Below are 11,036 nucleotides of genomic sequence, written 5' to 3'. Positions count from 1 at the left end.
GTCCATCTCCTCATTTTTTCATCCTAGGAGTAACTATAACCCAAGAGGCTCTATAATAGGTCCCTGATTACTGCACTATCATTTGTTCTTGTACAAGTACACCGATATAAACAGTTCTGTTTGTATCAAATTATCTTATTTTGTCTATGCATTCTATCTCCTGTTGGCATCATAATAAATATTGTCATTGGCACTGGAAGTAACACACTTCTGATACAAAATCTGTGTTAGTTTCCTGTTGCTGCTGTACCAAGTAATGAGTAACTTAGTGGCTTAAAACAATACAAATTTACTCTCTTACAGTTCTGAAAGTCAAAAATCTAAAATCAAGGTGTCACAGGGTTGCATTACTTGTAGAGGATTTAGGGAAGAATTTGTTCCATTGCCCTTTTTAGCTTTTACAGGCCATCTGCATTCCTTACCTCATGGTTCCTTCCTTGTATCCCTCCAGTTTCTTGCTTCCATTGTCACATCTATTACTACTTACTTTGATCTTCCTTATTATAAGGAACTCTGTGATTACATTGGACCCACCCAGAAAACCCAGGATGATCTCCCCAATTCAAAATCTTTAACTTAATCACACCTATAAAATAACTTCATGGCAACATCTAGATTAATGTTGGATTGAATAACTGAGGACTATAACCCAGCCAAGTTTACCCATAATACTAACCATCAGAAAACTTCAGAAAATAGACTCTCAAAACTGAATAATAGAATTGGGTGGGACTTGGTCATATATTTAAAGAATGGAAGAATTAGCTTCTTATCAAGTGAAATTTACAACATGCTATAGCATCTGGATTACTCAACTGTCACGGTTGGTAGCATTGTGTGGTATGAAGATGGAGGGTAGTTACTAGAATACAAATTGTCTGTGGTACTGTGGACACAGTAGTGATGAGAAAGGTTACAGATCCATGCTATTTCTCCTGATGGCCATAAAGAGCATAGTGGGGGGAAATGGAAATCTAAAAATATAAGCATGAATTAAAATCTGAACATAAACATGAGTATGAGAATTAAGAGCTTTCATGAAGAAGAATCAGGAAGCCCTCCCAAGAAACTTTGAATGGGTCCCTCAACCCCTAGTCACAGAGTAGACATAACTAACGTATAACTTAGCCAGAGTCTGACTGCAATATTAGGAGAGACACCAAGCAAATGCTTGACTCCTTCAGGTCTCTTGTTAAACAAAGGCTCTACTTAGAAGAAGCGGAACTCTGGATTATGGAACTGGGACACTTAGGCAGAAATGGATGAAATTTAAAACTGATCTTCCAAATTCGCTGAACTTCCTTTCTCTCCCTCCCCTACCCTTCTTTCCTAGGAAATCAATTCTTCTTTACATCCAAGTCTTTCAGTGATATAACTATAAAAGTTGTTTTGCAAACTAATGCTGATTCTTCTTAGGATACACCTTCCTATGTCTCATTGCCTCGAGGCCATAATGAGTGGGATCCCCAAGTATCACAGATAGGGAGGAATGGGGCCTGTTCTAGAAAGAGTTACACCAAAGGGTTAAAAGACTTCGACAAACTTACTGACAGCCTGATGGCATCTGTAGAAGTGGATTCTAAAAATGTAAGACTCGGCCTATCTAAATTGACTGACAGGTACAATCACACCTGGGATCTGGGATTTACTGGGTTGGTTTGAGTCCCAGTGGGAGATGAGGATAAGGGGGATCGAATGTATGGTGATGGAAGGAGAACTGACTCTGGGTGATGAACACACAATGGGATTTATAGATGATGTAATACAGAATTGTACACCTGAAATCTATGTAATTTTACTAACAATTGTCACCCCAATAAATTTAATAAAATAAAATAAAAAATAAATAAAAAAAAATTCTCTTTAGTTGGCTAATTGAAGACTGAACTTATCAATGCCTAGAGTAAATGGGTATTTCATATGATTCTAGTGTGGCAATCTTCTAGCTATCCCTTATAAGAGCCCTGAAGAAATTCCATTCATTAAGACAATATGAAATTCATTGCCTCAGGGACCATCAGCATCCTTGAAAAGATCTTTGGCTCTGTAGGCAAAGATAATGGTGGGGAATGCTACAATGAAATTAATTTACGTGATCTAGTGGGAATAATATGATTCTACAATGATAGAGGCCATGTGGTAGTACTTAACCATCAGAAAAAAGTGGGGAAGAATTACCTGGCCTCTGAATGAGCCTTCATGTTACATAGGCTTAAACCAGAAGTGGCTGGACTCAATCAACAGGAAGCAGCTTTGGGCCATCTGGAGCACTTATCTTTGGGGACATCACAGGTATCCGAAACCATATACCCATCAGCCCACAGTTTAGAACTTCCCGTTCCAGTTGCACTTAACCCATTTACAACCTCTTGCTTTAGACAACACACTTAGAACCATATTATTTCCATTTCTTGGCCCCAGGACCCATATCATTATTGGGAAATATAACCAAAATCCTTGGAACAAGAAACACTAGACTTTAAGCACCAGCAACAATTACCACTACTCAATTCTGTAAGACCACTATGACTGGGAGGCATATACCTGGGATATCACCTCACAGATACTTCCAGGCGCTCAACATAGACTCACAACATAGAACCAAAAAGCCCCAGAAAAACCCTAGTTTTGTGCAGCTTGGCAAGTTACAGGGGATAGGAAAAAGGGAGGCAACCAGCTCCAGGTAGCCCCTTTGAGCAGTGAATTCTACTCTGTGCCTCTCCTGCATACCCCAATATATCTAATCTCCTCTTATTCACAGACTGTCTCTTAAATATCTAAAATAAAGCCTCATCAAATCTTCTCTGCTCTCTCTTCACTTTCCCAGACACCAAGCTTATGTCTCTGCTGTACCCTAGACTCACATCTAAGATTCGCTGCATATTTTGCCTTTTCTTGTTATGTCTTTGGCTTTTTTTTTTTTTTTTTTTTAAATGTAACTCATCCTCTCTGTCCAGGCTGATTCATGAACTCCCTTTTCTGCCCAGTCTGCCTGACAGATACAAGGACCTATGCCACATCAGATGATGACACACCCACTGGGTGCATTTAGACTCACCTGGGAAGGACTCAGACTATTAGAGCAATGCAATACAGCCCAAAGAATATCAGACTTAGAATCAGAAAACCTGGGGCCGAATCTTAACTCTGCTACTTGTTATCTATATACACTTGAGGAAGGTATTAAAAATCTCTGCTTAAGTCCCCTTGTCTCTAAAATAAGGCTGAACACTGATATCTACCTCATAATTTAATTCCATAAGAATTAAATAAGATAACATGAGAAACCGCTCCGTTTAATGTTTAGCACATAGCATACATTCAAAAATAAATTGTAACTGTCTCTGTGTTTCACTCTAATACACGCAAAATAGTTTCCATTAGAACACACTTCAGAAATTTTTTAATTTATTGATATTTGCATATTTAAATTCACTCCACAAATGCTTTGAAGCTGCTGAGCTAAAATCCTAATTTTAGAAGCTGCTATTTTTATAATAATAACATCACTCCAAATGATGATGGAGGAAGATTCTAAGTCTTTACAGCAAACCAAGTGCCTTCCATGAGCCACTTAAGGCCCTTTTGCACACTGATGATAAATCAGTGATGTGGTAGAATTGGTAAAATATAGAGAACCCAACTTCCTCCTTCTTGACCCTATTACAGCTTCTCTTCTTGGCACTTAACTCAAGAAAATAGATTAAAAAGACGTTCAGTGTTACACATAAGTGAGAAACCTTGACAGACTGTTGGAAATGTGTAACCACTAGGAGACAAAATAGTCAGTGAATAGCAGTTTTATTTCCCAGGAAAAGCTCACTTGTTGATTTCAACATATGATCCAGTATGGGCAAATCAGTTCCTCTCTACCAAGATATTTAACTTTTTAATAGAAATTGAACATTTGAAGAGCTAAATCTTATTAATGTTCTCGAGGGAAGTTCCACAAATTATTACAGTTAAGGTCCCAGGATCCTGGATCTCTGTCCTTTCTAAGGCCAAAGTCTGAAGCCATGAGTTACCCTAGTATCCTTTCATAAATATTTCTCTTTGCTTAATCAAGTTGTTTCTGTTATTTATAATGTAGTTTATTTTAACACGTACACAAATATGCTTGATAAAAGAGAAGAAACTAAACGTTTATCTATGTAAAATACTTTGCTGCAAAAACTAGAAATTATTTTATCTGTTTTGACATTAAAGTCCACTAGGGGGCAGAAAAGATTCAGCTGAATTTTCTCCAATCTACAAAAAGCAAACCACACAAATTTACGCTTAATTTTAAATGGAAAGATAGTTCTGGGTGGTGAACACACAATGGGATTTATAGATGATGTAATACAGAATTGTACACCTGAACTCTATGTAATTTTACTAACAATTGTCACCCCAATAAATTTAAAAAAAAAATAAAAAAAAGATAGTTCTATTTCAATCAAATAGAATAATCATTATTATATTTTTAGAAGTATTATATTTTTTAGACTATTATTCTTCTATCTTAAATTAATTATTGGCATAATAATTATTGGTCGAATCAAGGCATAAATTGACTATAGAAAAGAGGTTGACAAGACGTCTTCAAAATGGCGGCGTGAGGTCAGCCTCTGTAAAGCTCCCCTGGAATTTACAACTAATTGAACAACAACTCCACAAAGGACTCCCTGCACAGCAGAAAGGCAAGACGAAGAGGCCCACTACTGAATTCACCTACAGGTGGGCGAATCCCACGAGCGGGGGTGGAGGGAAGGGAGAAGTGCAGAGATGAGCTGCGCGGGCCCAGGACACAGACCTAGCTCAGTGCTCTGAGCTCACTGCATCCAGGAACTACCGCAGCTGCGGGAGAGGGAAGAACTCAACTGCTAGGGCTCCGCTTATGGCCCACAGGGCTGAGGGGGCAGCATAAAACACGGCTGAACCCAACGCTCACGGCAGAGACCTCGGAGAAAAGACTGAGGAAAAAAGGCTGAAAACAGTGGTTTAAGCCCTCACTGCCGAGCAGAGAACGGAAGCCTTAGACACTGAGACTAGCCGCCCCCTCCCTACCCTCCCAGAGTTCACCCCGCACCCACATGCCCTGTGCTAGAAACGGAACAGTAGCAGTGTCAGATCAAAAGAACAGAATAATTGCTGTTCTGAGAACTGTGGACCACAGACACAAATTCGCAGCCCAACTAGTTCCGGCAAAGGAGAGGGAGCTGTGGAAGCAGGACCAGCTGTGGTGGTGGTCACTGCCATTGCTCTGGGCCACCTCTCACAACTCACCCCACCCCTGGCCCCACTTATCTGGGTGGATCCCTGCAGGAGTAAACAGAACTGCTGAAACATATGGGCTCTAAATCTGGTGCACGAAGAGCTTTGGAACTTCAAAAGCTCTCAGTATACCCACACGTACACTGAGCCCTGTGACCCAGGTGAACTGTTAACAGAGGACAACCTCTCTCCCAGGGAATCCCCCCATTGTGTGAGAAGCTGGAATAGTGCAGCGAAAACATAGCACTACCATGTGAGAGAGAAAAAAAAAGGCTGCAGTTGGAGAGAAAATAAAACATTCTACCAAGAAGTACTGGAAAACAAAAGAAAGACCTCTTCTTATCAACCTGTTGCAGAACCCACTCCTGTAGATGTCTAGGAAGAGAAATAATAAATCATTAATTGCCATGAATAACCAAGGCAACAAGACAGCTCAGAAAGAAAGTGAAAAGTCTCCAGAAAAGAAAATTAAAGATATGGAAATATGTGACTTAAATGAGAGAGAATTCAAGATTGCAGTTCTGAAAAAACTCAACAAGATGCGAGAAAACACAGAGAGGAAGTTTAATGAACTCAGAAACACAATCAAAGAACAACACGAGTATTTTACGAAACAGATTCAAATTTTAAAAAAGAACCAAATAGAATTTCTGGAGATTAAGAACTCAAGAGAAGAAACTAAGAATGAAATAACCAGATGGAGGAAAGCTTAGGTAGTAGTTGACCAGATGGAGGAAAGAATCAGTGACATCAAAGATAGAAACCTGGAAATGACACGGATGGAAGAAGAAAGAGACTTGAGATTTAAAAGAAATGAAAGAACTCTACAAGAACTTCCTGACTCCATCAGAAAGAGCAATATAAGAATAACGGGCATACCAGAAGGAGAAGAAAGAGAGAATATATTCAAACAAATTGTTGATGAGAACCTCCCAAACTTGTGGTCAGAACTGGATCCTCGAATCCAAGAAGCAAATAAAACACCTAATTACCTCAATCCCAACAGGCCATCTCCAAGGCACATTGTATTGAAGCTGTCTAAAATCAACGACAAAGAAAGAATCCTCAAGGCAGCCAGGGAAAAGAAGACGGTAACTTACAAAGGAAAGCCCATTAGACTATCATCAGATTTTTCAGCAGAAACTCTACAAGCCAGGAAGGAGTGGAAACAAATATTCAAACTATTGAAAGAGGTAAATTATAAGCCAAGAATAATATATCCAGCAAAGATATTCTTTAGATATGAAGGAGGAATAAAGACCTTTCCAGTCATACAGAAGCTAAGGGAATTTTCTAATACACAACCTGCACTACAAGAAATTCTAAAGGAGGCTATTCGATCACCATCAACAGGGACAATTTGTGGCAACCGAAACATAAAAAGGGGGAGAGTAAAAGCCTGAAGCGGAATATGGGAATGGAGAAAGTAAGTGTGCTGAAGAAAATGGAATACTCTAAATATCAAACTTTCTTTTACATTAACTTAAGGGTAACCACTCAAAAAAAATCCAGAACTGAAATATATACGGTAATAAAAGAAGAAACAGAGGGAAACATCATAGAATACCACCACACAGAAATAATAGACAACAACAAAAAGGCAAAGAAACAATGGAGACACAGCCTTATCAGAAAATTAAGATAGAACGAGAGGAAATCCTCACATATCAATAATCACCCTAAATGTAAATGGACTGAACTCACCAATAAAAAGGAACAGAGTAGCAGATCGGATCAAAAAACTAAATCCAACCATATGCTGTCTCCAAGAGACACATCTCAGCTACAAGGAGAAGCATAGACTCAAAGTAAAAGGGTGGAAATTGACACTCCAAGCAAATGGTACCCAGAGAAAATCAGGTGTAACCATAATGATATCAGATGAAACAGACACTAATTAACAAAATCAGAAATGAAAAAGGGGAAGTTATCACGGACACCTCAGAAATACAAAGGATCATCCAAGAATACTATGAAAGACTATATGCCACCAAATTCAATAACCTAGAAGAAATGGACAAGTTCTTAGAAACATATAGCCTTCCAAGGCTGAACCATGAAGAACTGGAAAATCTAAACAGACCAATCACCAGTAATGAAATTGAATCAGTCATCCTAAACCTTCCCAAAAGCGAAAGTCCGGAACCAGATGGCTTCACTAGTGAATTCTACCAAACCTTCAAAGAGTATCTAATACCAATCCTGCTCAAACTCTTCCAAAAAATTGAAAAAGAGACAGTACTCCCTAACTCATTTTATGAGGCCAACGTTACCCTGATACCAAAACCTGGTAAAGACAACACAAAAAAAATAAAATGACAAACCAGTATCTCTGATGAATACAGATGCAAAATTCCTAAACAAAATTCTAGCAAATCAAATACAACAATGCATTAAAAAGATTATTCATCACGACCAAGTGGGGTTCATCAATGGGGCACAAGGATGGTTCAACATCCACCAATCCATCAATGTGATACATCACATAAACAAAATAAAGGACAAAAATCATATGATTATATCAATTGATGCAGAAAAAGCATTTGACAAGATACAACATCCATTTATGATTAAAACACTTAATAAAATTGCTATAGAAGGAAAATAACTTAACATAATAAAGGGCATATATGACAAACCCTCAGCTAATCTCATACTTAATGGTGAAAAACTGAAGCCCTTTGCTCTACGTTCAGGAACACGACAGGGCTGTCCCCTATCACCACTGCATTTCAACATAGTGTTGAAAGTTCTAGCCAGAGCAATCAGGCAAGAGAAAGAAATAAAAGGCATCCAAATTGGGAATGAAGAAGTTAAATTATCACTCTTTGCAGATGACATGATGCTATATATGAAAACCCCTAAAGACTCCACCAAAAAGCTATTAGAAACAATCAACGAATACAGTAAAGTTGCCGGCTACAAAATCAACATACAAAAGTCCACTGCATTCCTATATACTAACAATGAAATCTCAGAAAAAATACAAAAAACAATTCGTTTTGCAATTGCAGGAAAAAGAATAAAATACCTAGGAATAAACTTAACCATGATTGTGAAAGACCTGTATGCTGAAAACTACAAGACGTTTTTAACAGAAGTTGAAGAAGACACAAAGAAATGGAGAAATTTCTTGCGGGAGTCAAGGAGTCCAACTGGCAACCATGTGGTTTGGAGCCCACTGGCCCTAGTGGGAATCGAACCAGCAGCCTTCGGTGTTAAGAGCAGCGTTTGGTGTTAGGAGCATGGAGCTCCAATCACCTGAGCCACCGGTCAGGCCCCAATTAATCATTTTTTAAATATGTAGAAAGTGTTAAGACACATACATCCCCCCCCAAAAAAAAAAAATCAAACATGCTTCCCATCTTCTAGGTGCTCTCTTCAGTAACTGCATCTTGTCTTTCAAAGCAAAGGATGTACAAAGAAAGTGAAGTGGAAGTCAGGTAATTATCCAGATAGTTCAGAAATTAACTGGGCTATCTGCTAAATCCCTTATGTTACTGATTGAGAACAGCTAAGTTCATTCATCTAGCTTTCAGTAATCTGGAGTAAACATTGTTAACCTTCTGTCTTGCTGCTCAAACAATGAAATTATTTCTATGATGTTTGGATGGTACCTTTAATAAATAGCCTTGAATATTTTACCCTATTCATTTCTCAATTGTTTATTTCCCCATGTGAGAAAAGTTTTCTCTATGAGGACAAATTAAAGTCTTTGTATTCATTACCCTGCCAACCTCTCTTTGTTGAGGTTAATACAGTGAGAAAATGAGTTTTATGTAGTAAAATAAGCATCATTTTAACAAGAGATATTTTTAATCAACCTTTCTAACTTTTAAATATGCATATAGCATAGAATACATTTCTGAGGCACATCAGTCATCTATGAGAATGTTTAAAATTTAATTTCATAGAATTCCATCAGAAATAATTTACCTAATTGAAACCATACCAAACATGAAACCCCGTCAGGCTATTTTCTGTGTTTCAGCCATATATGTATCACAAATAAATTATTATTTGTAATCATTCAATAGCCTCTTCACTTTTATAAAAATATCTCTGCAGCTCTCTAGATAGCTATGAGCAAAAACGACTTCATTTTCCCAAATGTAAATATCATAATTACTATGCTAAGTGCAACCAACTAAAAATATGCTGCTCATCTCATTCTTCATTATAAAACATTACCATTCTTCCCACCCCCTCCCAAGTTTTTTAAATGTTATATATTTGTAAGTCCTTGGCCACAGGTCAAAACAAATAAAACTGAAAATTGAAAATGTAGTTTCATAATGTTCCTGAAGCCAAAGGGCATTTTTGAGCTTGATTTTTTTCTGATGGACAAAGGGGTATATATATTTAAATACACAAATAGACATGATACATTCAATTATGGGAGAGACAAAAGATGTTGAAAAATGAAAGTGATTGCTAGTACAGACACACATATACATGCCTTGTTGATACCAACACAAACAGTAGAAAAGTAATAAAGTCAATGATTGTATTGTCTATTCATGTTAAGCAACTCACACTTTGTCAACTGTTAAAGGATGGGGGCTTTTCTATCATTTTACTGTAGGTTTCTCATTTTTTCATTGTTGTTTTTAAATGAAACTAATTCAATGTATAAGGGTGTTTTGTTATGTTCTGAATAGAGCATCCGGGCAACCCACATATTCGTCTCATTCCACGGCACGTATCTTTCCAGTCTATGTGTAATTGGACTTCAAAAACACAAAAATTGTCTAATGATAATAAGAAAATACATATTTATACATATAGACACATACATGAGTCATATTTTAATAGTATAGCTTCTGCTAATACCATTAATTCAAAGAAAAACAACACGAGCTTTTTCATATTTCAGTTTTAATAAAATTCATATTTCAAATTAATGCAAATAAAGACAGCAAATTCTAAATAAATTTGTTTGACTATTATTAAATAAGAATTATAAAAGTGGATTTCAAACACGATTATTTGACAAACATTACTAAAAATCACATAAAAATCATTTCTTATTGGCACTCTCAGACATAATTTACATAACTAAATACATAATTCATACATATATGAAATGTTAATTCATATAACAAAATAATATGTAACAAAAATAAAGAATAACAATTTTTAATATTCTATTTGCAATATGTGAATTAAACTTTGTTTTAAAATTTTTCAAATTACTGTATACACAAATATAAACCAAGAAAGACTCCATTCTATGGTAAGAATGGCATATCAGCTATTTCTGGAGAAGTCTCTTATTTTACTCAACTTAATAATATAAAATTAGAAGTTTCATCTCTTTTTACATTTAGTATGATGCCAGGCACTTTTTTCTTCAAATTAGATCTACATTCTTAAGCAATACCTGTGTGTGGGGGGTGGGGGGAGAAAAATGTTATTTATGACCTGGTTTGTTACTACTTTATATATTTATTTAATATAGTTATATTTTATTTTATTTTATTTTGCTTAAAAACATCTGTGGACTCTGAATTTGTCGTCTAAAACTAAGAATGTAGATTCATGTGTGTGGAAAGGGACAGGGGTTAATCAGTAGTTTTAGTACTTTAAATGATGACTTCCCCATTAAGATTTTATGTTTCTAGATTAAGTCAAAACAAATGAACTTGACATCACCTAAATAACTCAAAAAGATTCTTAAAATTTATTACTATGTAATACTGTGATTGTAATATTTTGTTAAATAAATAATTAGACACAGATACTTTCATAGATGACTTCACAGAGGAAGTCACTAAATC

This window comes from Rhinolophus sinicus, chromosome 7, assembly GCF_057876585.1.
Source record: "Rhinolophus sinicus isolate RSI-liver-muscle chromosome 7, RSI-T2T, whole genome shotgun sequence".
Lineage (NCBI taxonomy): Eukaryota > Metazoa > Chordata > Mammalia > Chiroptera > Rhinolophidae > Rhinolophus > Rhinolophus sinicus.
Note: the sequence above shows the minus strand (reverse complement) of the source record.